This window comes from Ambystoma mexicanum, chromosome 6q (assembly GCF_040938575.1).
Source record: "Ambystoma mexicanum isolate Mex_15411 chromosome 6q, UKY_AmexF1_1, whole genome shotgun sequence".
Taxonomy (NCBI): Eukaryota; Metazoa; Chordata; class Amphibia; order Caudata; family Ambystomatidae; genus Ambystoma; species Ambystoma mexicanum.
The window spans coordinates 748,337,024-748,351,264 of NC_090937.1; the positions used below are offsets into that span (position 1 = coordinate 748,337,024).

Sequence of the window (14,241 nt, forward strand, 5' to 3'; positions counted from 1 at the left end):
GAACCAACAATGAGCAGTACAGTCTTCTCGTCATTCAGGCAGAGGCCATGTGTGCCATCCATGCCTGAATGACGGAGAAGATTTCATTGATCCTGGCTACCTCAGTTTTGTAATTGCCCGAGATGGTGAGTATCATCTGGGTGTCATCCGCGTAGTTTGTGTAGGTGACACCCAGACGGTCCAGTTTACCAAAGAGGGGCTTTGTGAAAATATTGTATAAGGTCGGTGAAACACATGAGCCTTGTGGGACACCACTGGTGATGGGGATAGGGTCTGCTGCTGCCATCGGAGAGAAGACTCTCATGGTTCTATTGGCCAGGAAGGACTGTATCCATGAGACAGCAGAGGGGGAAAAGTGGGCGGCAGAGGAGAGGTGATTGCAGAGTATCTTATGGTCAACCAGGTCGAAGGCGGCTGAGAGATCTAGGAGGAGTAGGATGGCAGCCTTGCCCTCATCTTTCATTTCGTCAATCTGACTTTTAAGATCAACAAGGGCAGTTTCTGTTCTATGCTGGGGCCGGAAGCCAGACTGACGCAATCCAAGTAATTGGTTGGACTCTAGGTAATGCTGAATTTGCAAGTAAGCAACTCTGTCAAGGATTTTTAACAGGAAGGGAACAGTTGTGATAGGCCTGTAATAAGTAGGTATGGCTGGGTCCAAGGTCTGTTTTTTTAGTAGCGGGAGGACCCATGACTGTTTCAAGTTTTTGGGTACCGAATTGGTGGAGAAAGACAGGTTTATGAGTTTGGAGATGAAGGGGCGAGATCTCTTGCTGCGTCTTTTATAATCTGTGCAGGGCAACTGTCCCCTTTGCAGTTTGACGGTTTGAGGGAGGTTATGATTTTTTGCACTTCTAGAATGGTTACTTTTTTTAAGGTGAAGCCATGGTTAGTGTTAGGGGTGGTGAGTGGGCTAGGGATAGGTGGGCTAGGGGAGGGGTGACTATTGGAAAGTTGTAGTCTTTTGTTTTCAATTTTAGTTTGTAGGCTAGTGATTTTGTTCGCAAGGGCATCTTGTGTACTAGTGCACCAGAGATGGTCCTTCACGGACGTGTCCGTAGGTGGATTAGGGTTTTCTAACTCCTTCAGGATATTGAATAATTCTTTGGTACTGGAGCTAGCATTACTTATTCTTATATTATAGGTTTCCTTTTTAGTGCGAATTATTTCTTTTTTATAACGGGAGGATGCGTTAGTGAGATTGATTTTATGTTCCTCTGATGGGTTCATTTTCCAAAGGGTTTCCATTTTGGACTTTTTATTTCTTGGTATTTTAAGTTCTGGTGTGTACCAGGAGTGGAGATGTGCTTTGGGTTTACCTTTATGTAGTTTTAGAGGGGCAACAAGGTTGATAGCTTTGGTCATGGCGTTATTGTAGGTATCTACTAGAAGGTTAAGATCCGATGAGTTGGGGATCATATTTAGAGTGGGTAGAACCAGTGGAATGAGGGCTTCAGCGGTGATGTTCCGCTTATTTCTCGTCAGGCATGGTGGCGCAGGTGGGCACTGTATATGGTGTGGATTATTAGTGCTAATGTCAAATGAGAGTAGGAAATGGTCGGTCCATATGAGTGGTTGAGGGTCCTTAGAGATAATGTTACAGTTATGGGCAGCAAGCCAGTCTAAGGTGCATTAGCAAGGAAGGAAGCTGGAGTATTGTGAGGATCGTTGTAACCCAAGTTAAAGTCACCTAGAATACAACTAGTTGTCAGTGAGGGTCCAGGGATAGGCCCTGACCCTGGGGATCGGCGCATGCTTTGCTTTTGTTTTTCTTCTTCCTCCTCCTGCCCCGCTTCCTCTCCCTCCTCCTCCGCCGCCTCCTCCCTTGTATTCCTTATATAGCTCTCTGCAGTGGATTGGGATCATCTGTGGCTTAATTTCTGCCACCTGTGTTCATTTACCTCCACCTGGAGGCTGGGGGTAATTGTGCTGTGTTTTCGGTGGTATTAGCACAGTTTTCCGCTGCCAATACAGCCGTACAGGGACTTGTGATGCAGCAATTATTGCGTTTCATGGTATCAGCGCAGATTCCACCGGTTGTACTATCGCCGGTGGTAATGGCGCCAGCGGCAATTGCACCGGCTGTTTTGCAGTCGGCAGAATTTGCGCCGGTTCATGATCCGGCAGAGCTGTATTGCAGGCACTAATTTTGTTAAGGTCACTTTTAAGGCTTACCGTCCAACTCGTGATGAGGCCCCTGGCCACCCCCCCTGATTATTTACATAAAACATGGAGACTGAGCTGTCTGTCCCAATTCAAACCGATATACTTGACTGGAAAGCCTTTAAGGCTAGGAAAATCACCAGTAATTTGAGGTAGTTGATCTGATGTTCTCTGTCCGAGGTAGACAGACAGATCGAACACCTCCAGATGACCTAGCTTTGCCCCCAGTCAAGTAGGGAAGTATTTGTTGTCAATGTCATATGAGGAGACTGCTCCAGAAAGTGGGTTCTCACCGAAAGGTTGGCAATATCCGACCACCAGCGGAGGTCGGGAGTCATCTCCGGGGTCGCCCTAATCAACTGGGAGTCTGGATTGGTGACTTGAAACCAGTTCTGTCTGAGCGTAACCTGTGTATGTCTCATCTTTAACTTTTTTAGCAGCAAGGCCAGGATGCCATTAAGCCCAGGAGCCTCTGGAACCACCATGCTGACCTGTGGGTGGTGTTCAGGAATAGGTTACATGTATGCACTAGGTCTAATTTTGCTGTCCATTGGACAGACCTTGGCCCAGACTGTGTTCCATCAGAAACACAAAGAAAAAAAAATCAGATCTTGCGAGACCGTCAGCAAAGCCTTCCTCTAGTTCACTAGAAATCCAAGTTTGAAAAGAAGCGGAAGCCACAATTGCATTTGTGCAGCTGCTTTCTGAGGACAGACTTCTGAGGAACCAGTCATCCAAATATGAATCGACATTGACTCCCCAAAATCTGAAAAATGCTGCAATCTGTGAGGGTTCAATAATTCGAGGCAGACAAATGCTTGCGTTTTTATCCAAATTAAACATTCCCTAGCTAGTCTAAGGAGGTACTTCTAGCATCAACAAAACTGGCACTCAGACTAAACAATAAAACAGTCAAAGTAAAACCTAGCGAACATAAATGAGTGAATAACCGACAACCAGTGATTTGCACGACCTTCACCTGTCTTGCGTAGATCCTTTCCCTAGGATTGCCCAAAGTCAATTTCTCCCAAATGTTCAAAAAGAAAAGTAAAGTCTTGATCCAGTTCTTATAAATTCTAAATGAAATAAAAGTTCAAACAAAAACAATCCACTGGTAACACTACATGATATTCAGTGGTGTGTGCGGACACCCCTACACACCACATTCATCCACTCCTTCAGTGAGAGGATATGGGTGCATATCGTCTCTCGTACACTCAGTGCAGTATGTGCCTAACACCTCGAACCTCGAGTTCCATATAGGTCCCTTCTCCTGCTGTTCCAGTATGACAGCGATGAGGGGGCGGGAGTTGGGGATAATACATCCACCTGTTCCTCTATATTCCCTCCTCTGGTGGAGTCCTCGAGCACATTCTTCTCTTCATTCTCCTTTATCATCTCTTCATACTGTTGTTTCTTTGGGACCCATATCTTGCCACCCCCCTCAGGTGACCTGCATTGTTAATATGTTAATTGTAAGGAAGGCATGGTATCAATAGTAGAGACAGACACAATAGATGCATGTTTCGAAAACCTTTATTTTGCAGTTTATTGAGGTTGGTGAAATTCCTAACTGGCCCTAACTCTAAAATGGGAGCAGCCACGACCATATAATAAACAATAAAAAAGTCCAAGTCAGTATAGTCAAAAGATCAGGCCCATACTAAGAAAATCGAACCTTGCCCTCCTTCTCAAATGACAAATGCATAAAGGGAATACAAAAAGGAAAAACTGCTGTCAAAGAAATGTTAGAATGGCTTAGGTAACAACTCCCTTCGCCACGTTCAGAAGCAAAGGTTCTCTAGAGTTTCTTAAAAAGGATAGCTAGGTGGCTCAATTCTATATGTCCTGCATACTCTGGCTTGCTGGTACAATTCAACAGTTCAGGTTTGGGCTTCCAGCTTTTGACAGTCTAATCAATAATTTAGGCGTGCTCGGACTTATACAGTTCTGTTCTTGGCTTTCACTTTACCAAAGTTCCGCACAGGCCTCCCTCCGCCGGGCTCGAGCCTGCCTTTCTCTTTGTGGGGGTCCCCTTCCCCATGTTCTATTCTTCTCTTCTTAGTGTCGAAGAATTTTGAAACTTCAAGGATTTTACACAAATCTCTGCATGACTACTTCGACCTACTTTTAAACAATTTGGCAATCAATCTTCACAACACCAATGCTCTTTGGTAGTTGTAGTTTTACTGTTGCCCTCTTGGCAGTTTTCAAAGTTCATATAGTTTGCTTTTCACTTAATCAACTCATTCAGGATCGCAGTTACTTCTCGCCTTCATTTCCCACTTCCCCTTCCTCAGAACATTTCACAGAGACTTTTGAATGTGTGATTCTGCTTCGCAGGACCACTCTGTTACTCTGTATACTTTTCTCAGCATTCAATGATTATTCTCTTTATTACGTGTTTTATCAACACAAACTAGGCTTTTGTTTGCCTTCGATAACTCACTGGTCGTGTTAATTGGAGCTCTATCTTCAATGCTTTTCTCGTAGCAGTGAAAGCCATTGCCAATGCCTCCTCTGTTCCTCCTCAACTCTGTCGTTTACCCAGGAAGGTAGCGGGCCGCCCGGAAGCACTTTGAAGTTTTCTTTTTTTCTGCTCACTCGTTTTCAGTCGCAGAACACTTCCGGCTTCTGGAAAGGATGGAATCCTCGCCTGGCACTCTCTTGTTCCCGCTGCAGCAGCTGAGCAGCCCCTTGGCCTTCCATTGCCTGGATCGCATCTGCCTCGGAAGAGCATTTCCTTCTCATAGCCAGCATCGCTACGAGCGTACGCCACCTTTTATCCTGACAGAGAGTGTTAACAAGTGGCAGGTGTAATTCGTATTAAGTACCTGACTCTGCCTGATCTCAGAGGGACAGAGCCATTGCAAGTCACTAGAGGTAATACTCAGACCTCATTCCTCATCTTCCTCGGCTCAGTAGTGTTGTCAATGCCAAGTGGGATGGAAGTATGGGAGTTTTATTTTTCCATAGAATAAGCAGGGATAGGGATAGGATTGGTTAGGGAAAATGGGGGATACCATGTTTCACCACCAGGTGCTTCACCCCCACTCCCCAAGGACCCCCTAACCAGGGGATCCTCTCTTGCTTGTCCACACCCATGGTTGGGATCCAAAAGGGATGGCCCTTACCTGGCCACCTGAGTATGGTATCCCTGGGGATGAGGCTGTAAAACACCCTCTGGTTGTTCACCTCATCCACACTCCAGGCCATGTGGCAGCAGTCTCCTGATGGCGTACAAAATGTCCAACATATTTTTTATGATCCTTGGGATAGTAGAAGTTCATTCCTGGAGGTGAAAGTGACCTTTTCTTTATATTCTCACGGGTACATTATTCATTTTACATCTGCTCACCGGTTCCTGCATCTATGTCAATCATTTTCATCCCAATAGCTTTCCTTAGCTGTCCCATGATGATCCTTATAAAACAGAATCCCAGCAATACCAAGTATTGCTCAGAGTATTTTGAAAGCATTGGCAAGCCAGGTTAGAATCCATGACAACAGGATTGAGAACCAGTCACCTCCTGCTGTCTCATGAATTTCATCTTCCTTCTTTGTATGCATGGTTGTCAGCATAGTTATTGCTTCTGTCAGGGTCCCATTTTCCCCATCATAGGCTACTATGAATATACACCAAGAAGGCCAGACCTTTTCGCACAAGCCTCCTTCCACTGCTGTAATTAAGTCCAGGACCTACCTGTCCTAGACAGTCATCAGCCTGATGGCTCTCAATTCTTCACACGGATTGCATCGGATCTGTAGAGGAGGAGCCAAATACCTCTACCTCAACCGTCCCGCTAGTTTAACCTGTATGCTGGAAACCAAAGTATTTGACTTACACAGAACAGTTGAACCGACAAAGAGCAGAGTATGGACTCTATGGCGTACCAGTGAAAGTACCATTACCTAAGAGAATCTGGGAGGTAAGGTACCCATTGAGGAAACCATACCTACATACAAGAAAATATGATGCCCATTTGAATGAAATCCCTGAAGAAACAGAGCCAATAAACGGCAAGGACGAATGGTAAAGACGCCAACCATTGCCAGTACACATCATGCAGAGCTGAGATGACGTACCTAGAAGAGATGTAGAGACCAGAGAATGCAGATATTCTATAAGGCATCAAGAAAGTATCAAGGGTAGGTGACATCTTGGAATCAAGATGGAGAAACTTATACCACAGATACAGATGGAGATATCAAGTCATTTTACATATGTACAGATGCAAAAGAATCGCAAGAAGACAAAGTAATCTTGAGGCTAGCTTTATAGTGAATAGATTGCGGCAAGCGTCATATATATATATATATATGGATAAGTAAAGGATTGATGTTTCCACTATGCATTATCGCAGTGCTGGACAGTAGCAAGAAGGCCTCATTTCTCGTGTGTCACAGATAAAAAGCAAATTGAATTACAAAGTGAATCTCAGCAGACGAGGCTGGATTAGCCACAAGCCAAGGTCTTATCAAACGGGAGTGAACTGACATTGGATACAAAATCGTGTGAAAGAACAAAACTCCTGTTCAGAAGGCATGAACATAACAAGGAAGATATCATAGGTTTATTAAAAAATGTTAAGACTTCCGGGTGCGGGTGGGCTGGAGTTACCTGGCATGAGTGAGGGCAGAGGAGAGGAGGAGGAGGCAGAGTGCAGGACAGGTGCCTTCTCGTGGGCCTGGCTGAGGTCGGTGACAGACCCGCCATTCTTCGGCAGTGGACGGCATTGTGTTGCTGCCACTGGTCCCTGGTACGATTTCCACAGTACCCCTACCACAACAGGAAGAGGCCGCGTCCAGCGCCACCAAGTGCGGGGATGGTAGCCGGAGAGCCCCAGCAGCACCTGGTTTCTCACGGCGCCGCCACCTTGGGAGGGAATGTTTCGGTGGACCGTGCACCTGGAAGGAGGCCCACGGAGAGTAAACCACGCAGCAGTGGCAGTTGGGCATAAAGTGTATTCCTTTGGGGGCTACTGCTCTGGTGAGGACTATGAGACCATGCGACAGATTGACGTTCATGTCTTCAACACAGATCTGATTTTGTTCCCAATACTCCAATATGCCTTTGTCGAAACGCACAGGCTTTTGTAAAATAAAACGCCCAGTTCGCTTTGTGATAGCTGGATGTGTCGGTAGTCCGACAGTATAGTTCTTCTTCCTCTCTGGCTCCATGGAAACACAATAAATACAACAAGCGAGACACCGTCTGTTCTTTACAAACTGGAACACACACAATTCAATTTGATTTCCTGCGTTTTGTGTCTCTTCGTTGGATGAAGTTACCTCCAGTGCGTTGCCCGGGGAAGGAGCACGTTCATGAAGTGCCTTACATGAGATATGGGCACACAGCTGTCCTTATTGATGAAACCATCTACATCTGCGGTGGACGGAACGACACAGAAGGTGCCTGTAATGTGCTTTATGCCTTTGATGTCGGCACGCAGAAGTGGTCCACACCAAAGTTGGCGGGCGTGATTCCTGGCGCAAGGGACGGACATTCGGCCTGTGTCCTGGGGAAGAACATGTACATCTTTGGAGGTTATGAACAGCTAGATGACTGTTTCTCGAATGACATCCATCGGATGGATACAGGTTCTTTTACATGGACCTTAATCTCTGCTCAGGGTAGGCGAGCCTGCTGGCGGGACTTCCATTCTGCCACCATCATCGGTAGGAAGATGTATGTCTTTGGCGGCCGAGCAGATCGTTTTGGGCCTTTTCACTCCAACAATGAGATCTACTGCAACCACATCAGGGTCTTTGACACGGACAGCAACAGCTGGATGGAGACCGCACCCGCACCACAACCCCCTGAGGGCCGTAGAAGCCACTCAGCTTTTTCATACAATGGAGAGCTCTACGTGTTCGGAGGGTATAATGCAAGGCTGAACCGACACTTCCATGATCTGTGGAAATTCAACCCAGTCTCTTTCTCTTGGAAAAAGGTGGAGCCCCGGGGTTAAGGGCCGCGCCCACGTCAGAGGCAGTGCTGTTGCATGATGGGAGACCAGATCATTCTTTTTGGAGGCACCAGCCCATGCCAGGAGCAAGGGATGGGGGATGAATTTGACCTGATGGACCACTCGGACCTCTATATCCTGGACTTCAGTCCCAGCTTAAAGACGTTGTGCAAATTAGCAGTAATTCAACACAGCTTGGACCAGTCCGGCCTCCCTCACGATATCAGGTGGGAGCTGACTGCCATGACAACAAACAGCAATATCAGCCGTCCCATTCTCTCCTCGCATGGATAACCCGCCGTCCTCTACTCTCCTTGTATGGATTCATCCGACGCCCTCTTTGCACAGACTCATCTGCATGCCTCATGGATTCATCGGTTGTCTCTCATAGTGGTTTCAGCTGCCGTCACCTCTTAAAGATTCATCCACCACCCACTCTTCACGAGGATCCCTTCTGCATTCGGTCTTCGCATTAACCATTTTGCTGTCCTTTGTTGCGTGGATGAAACGTATGTGGCCTGTGCCTGGGTTCATCTTTTGCCTGCCCCAGGCACAGGTTTGTCTGCTGGCCTACCTGCATGTCCAGGACCTGCATTGCACCCTTAGAGGTGGACCATTTCAACGTACATGTCCTTTGCACAGAGATGCCTTCATAAACAAAGCACATCATGGCTGTTCCCACATAGTTTGCCTTCCTCTGTTCTACCTGTGTCTGCCATCCTCTTCCACATATGGTCACCTGCCATTTTCTATCCCTAGCCCATGTGGGTTTATAGCTTTTGTGGGCCATGCGCAACCGTAACTCAGAGTCTTCTTTATATGCAGCCTGCAGCGATGGAGGCCCGTGGACACCAAAGAGGATGACGCCACCTCATCTCTGCACATATGAACATGGCGTGTCCTACCTGTAGGGCCAACACGGCCTGCCACCGTATGGAAAAGTAAAGGCCACCTGATACCCTTTGTTTTTAGGGTGTGCCTGTGAAGGGGCCCGGACATTCCCTTTTGTAGCACTGTTGAAAGCAGGGGCAATCAAGCAGATGCCTCCCCATTGCAGCAGCAGGCCAACTGAAAATCTAGACTCTGTACCCTCGAGTCCCCCACCACCCTCCTGTTTGGAAGTGCTGTGGCACTTTCTTCATACTGCTGGTCCCTTTCCTGACACATCATCTCCTGCTCGCAGATCAACAGGGCTCTTTCCCTGCATATCATGCAATCTGTCCTGCCACTCAGTGGCTCTACGTAGAACCTGCACTTCTGTTCCAGCATTGCCTTAACGTACTGGTCACGGATGGAGGAATGCCTGGCTGTGAGAATGTTTGAATGCAGGGAACCATAGCAGTATACCTTCCCCTGGCCCAATGTGCAGAGTGGTCCAAACATTGGTCATCGCTGGCGAGTTTATGAATTTGGAAGACGGATATCAGTGGGTCGATGTTGAGCAAAAGTGTGTTTCGGGAATCATACTTTGACTTCTTGGGGTTAGGTCTTGTGTGGGGCATGACCCTCAGTGGCTGGGCTGCAGAGGACTCGTCACTTGTTGGGTGCATGGGCCATGTTGAGGTGAAATGTGTGGGGCTCATTTTACATTGAGGATTGGGACATGTTGAGGCTTGTGATGCATGAAGATTTCTTAAGGTTGTCATCTGGTGGCCTCCTCAAGAGTGTGCAAGTTTGTGGCTTGTCAAGATCTAGAATTGTGTAGATAATTCCCCAAAGATTGTCATGAAGGGGAAGGCTCCTTGAGAAATGTTTTTGGGGTCACAAAGTAAATTGTGTGGGGCATGTCCTCAGAGGATAACAGGATTGTTGGGTTTGCACTGTAATGTTTTAATTTGTTGGCAGGGGTACGGTGGACTTTACTCTGCGTTGTGTAGGGTGAGCATTATATAAGCAAGGCCTGTAAGTGAGTGTGTGTGTGTAGGGGCTCTGGGGGGCTCTCTTCCCATGGCATCGAATGTGCTTTCCCCCCCAGGCCTGTGTTTGGAGTTTGTTTTTGTAGGGTTGCGTCTGGAGAAAAGCAAAATGGAAGATGTGTGTCTGTGGAACATATGTATGCATTTGTGTGGCTTGTACATGAAGGGCTGAGGCGTGTGAAACTTGCTTTTCAAGGATTGAGATCTGTATGGGGCTTGCCCACCAACGATTTAGGGTTTGAGCTGAGTGTGAGGTCTGTTTGCTCTGCAAAGCTTAGAATGTTGGTTAGACATGTTAGATAAGGTTTGAGCTTTGTGGCTTCTGCACTAAAATGAGGTTTGGTGCCACAGTTTGGCCCATGTCCTTAAGCCAGTGATGTGTCAGTTTGTCTATTTATTGTAGTTTGTGGGAGCTTTGTTCCTCGCGGTTTGGAATGTTTGCCCACACATGCCTCTTGGGCCACAATCTGAGCTGGGGATGATCTGATAAGAATGGTGTTGATTGTCTTCTGATAATAGGAGGAGTGTGATGTGTTTTCTGCTGGTTTTGAGGTCTGTTTGGCATGCTAGCTTACTGATGGGATTGTGTGTCACTGGGGGTGCTTAGTTAGGGAATGGGAGCATTGTTTGGGAATTCTTAGAGACAAGCTATACGTACTCCCCAATGTATTGGGTTTGTATTGCTATTTCCAAAGAATGGTATTTGTGACATAAATTGGATCAAATGCTGTCTATGTCCTAACTATTGCATCATTTGGACATAGTGTATGTGGGCATGGTTTGTGTTGGGGTGTATACCAAGGGGGTCGGGGACTCTCCTTTGAGGATTTCCTGGGTCATGCTCCCCACTTTATTTCTGGGATCTAGCTAGGCATGGAGGTGATTAGGCAATGGCCTCATACAGTGGTGGTCCTGCCTGGCTCTCCCAGGGAGTGGCGTCTGTTGGCCCTAGCTGCCAGGTGGATGGGAGGTTTGTTGGACTACGCTGCCTTACAGATGGGCATTTGTTGGCAAGCTCTCTACCAGGGATGAGCACTCTGGGCCATTTTGCCTTGGAGACCGGAATCCTTTGATGCAAGCTGTCTTTGGGATATGGACCTGTAGGGTGTGCTCTGCCAAAGTGTGGAATATCTCAATGGCTCTTTTGTGTTTTCACCATAGGGCGACATTTGTGAACGGATCTGTGCCAGAGCTGGGATTCTATCGGGTGTTTGAATGAATGTTAAGCACTAGCAAACAAAGCATTGATTTTATAAATATTTAAACAAGCAAAAAAAAAAAGAATTATAATAATGTTAAATACATGAAAGGGCTTGATTCCATGGTCTCTAGTCACATGAAAGCATGAAGTTGGACGAACAACATGATCACACCATTGCACAAAGGCAGACCGTGCATCTCACTCCCTAAATTTCTAAGAGCTAAAAACACTCCCAAGGCCGAACTTCAAAGGCTTAATTGACAGTAGACCACTGCGGTGATGATGGATTGATGTACTAATTGGTGGGAAGCTAATGAAAGCGACCTCACCAGCACCTGAATGGCCAGTCTGCATGCTGCTAGACTTAGGAGGAAAAGTACTGACGGCGGTTAGAGTGCCAACCAATTGTAGAGGACTGTGTAATTAGGGGTCCTATAGTTGTGTAAACCAATGGGACATTGTGTATTTAGTGACGTTCATAGAGGTCATGTTTAGGGGAGGGCTTAGTTGCCCCAACTGATGTTAAGTAACCAATCACATAGTCACACTTTTTTAGACTAGTATGGATCGTATACTTGTATGTTCACTCAGAGCCCATTACCCATGCACGTAGGTTTTTGTAGTTTGCCACGTTGGTTCATAGGTAGGTTAACGTCATTGATGACGAGTATTGCTTATAAGATCTCAGTTTTTACAAAGAATGTTTGAGTAAGAGGATCGAGCGAGTTCGTTGATGTTTGTTATGCTTCCTGTTTTAGATACTTGATATTAAAACAGTCTTCCTTTTGCCAACTTCCTGAGTCGTCTCTATTATTGATGTATGAGTAAAGTCTGCATCCCCATCCATCTCCAGGGTAATTGCTACTCATCAAAGGGGCTGGAGTGTAGCCAGATCAGATCCTTTAAGTGTTGCATTACTTGTCAGCTCACGTCTGGTGATTTGCAGCCACTTGGTGTTCACTGCAGTCTGTAGTCTTGGTATACATATAGATGTCATTATGGTTGCTCTCTTGCTGAACAATGTGTGTTCATCTTGAATGTCTTCATAAGCCTTTAGTGATTTTGATGAAATGTAGTTCTCTCTTTTCACCCGGTGAAGAATAAGCAATCTCTTCCTTTTCTATTGTTCATTCATCTTTGGAAATTTTCCGATATTGAGATCACTTTGTGTTAATACATGTTGCAGCATTAGTGATTCCCTCAATGGCACATATTCCTCTACAATTTTTAGGCAACTGGATCCACAAACCCAATATCGTCCATCAGTTCAGCAGTTCCTCCATTCATCTCTGAGACCTCGAGCATCCATGGTTCTCTCCAACTAGAACCAAGCCTCCATTCTTGAAGCATGTTGTTGTGTTCCTCTATGGTATTATAGATACAGGTCCTGCTTAGTTGTTGACCCATGATTCTAGGCATCTGTCATTCACTGTTTGCACTATGGCTACTGGTTCTTTCTTCAATAAATGTGCATGGCAAGATAATAGTCCATCTTCCCATCCGGTACTGTGGCAACACGCCCGTATACCAATAGCTGGTCTTTCGCAGCCTCCTGATCGCTCAGTTATGTCTGAGCATACCATCCTCTTCATTTCTAAATGTTTATACATTCTCCAATTTGGGATGGATATATATGTTTTTGCTTGTCCACCAAATCCCATCTGTCATCCCTTTATTCTTTACATAAGTATCTTCATATGGAAATGTTCCTCTTGATCACCATTGTAATGTTGCCAATTTTCCTTGAAATTGTCCTCTTGTTATACATGCTGCTAGATGGCTGAGACATATTGCATCATGTGAAGGCATCTCTTAAATGTCCTTGCTGCATTCATGACATACGGTATTAAGGAACAGACAGAGCAGGTTTCATCTGACGTTCTCTCTCCAACCTCCTTCATGGGCTGATACCATAGGTTATTCTTTAAATGAGCCGAATTATCAAGATATGTGTTTATATCTTCATGATCTTCCACAATGTCCCTTTTAAATCGAAATAGATGCCTTGTAAGATTATAAAGGATACTGTTTTTGCTTTTATCAGGGGCAATAGTAACTGTTTCATTGTTCATTTCTTGTAACATGTCTAAATGCCATAAAGATCAGAAGGAAAATACAAATCACAACAGAATTATATCTCTGTTACTCCACAAAAGCTCATCGTCTTTCTTGATGGCAATGAGCCTCATTGTCAAACCTCTCCATTTTGTTTTAATTCTGAATGTATATATGACTAATACTTTATGGGTCACACTTTTAGATCAAGAACTGCAAGATGATTGCTATTATTATTCTGAAACTAATAGAATTGTTTTTAGGATTGCCAAAAAAGTAACTATATTTACATATCTTCTTACTAAAGCAGGATATGACAGCAATATGTATGTAAAAAGAGCATACAAGAATATGTGTATTGTTATTATAATGGGTAACAAAGATGAAATGTGCTTCTCTTTTTCAGCTCCGGTAATTCAACAAATTGTTCCTTTAGCCTATCGAAAAAGGTTCCAGGATAACTGCAAGTCTGTTTATTCCTTGTCAAATGTTAAAAGATATTGGCCTTTAGTCTGAAATGCTGCTGTGCTCTTCATTTTCCTTGTTTTTACTCTTGGCCATAAAACGAGTCTTCATGCGCGGAACTGTCTTCTCTTGCTTCACAGTAGTAGTTGTAGAAGGCGTCTGGGTTTCCCCTTCATATGGTTTGATGTCGGGCTCATGCAGCCAAGCTCTTTTTCCTTATAGCTTGGCAGCTGTAGGGGTAACTTCTTCCACCACAAATGGACCTTCAAAGCGGGCATGCTCCAAGTGCGTACAAACATTCGTACTAGCATCTGATCCCCTGGGTATAAGCTGGGTTGTTCTAACAAATCTTCTGCTTCAATAGGTTGATCGCCTTTGTCCCTTCTCTTTGACCCCTCCCTTCTGTTTTGACCTGCTGGGACATGATAGAAACACTTGCAGTCATTGTTGTTAGGTAATCATGCATTGCATC

General features: G+C 45.4%; 1 protein-coding gene and 1 pseudogene across 3 annotated transcripts in view; one reads left to right on the plus strand and one right to left on the minus strand.

Moving 5' to 3' along the window:
- Window positions 1–14,241, minus strand: part of SH3D19 (SH3 domain containing 19) — a 1,396,196-nt gene that overhangs the window by 994,054 nt on the left and 387,901 nt on the right. The window lies entirely within an intron of this gene.
- On the plus strand, window positions 6,779–8,915 carry LOC138516271 (kelch domain-containing protein 3-like; annotated as a pseudogene).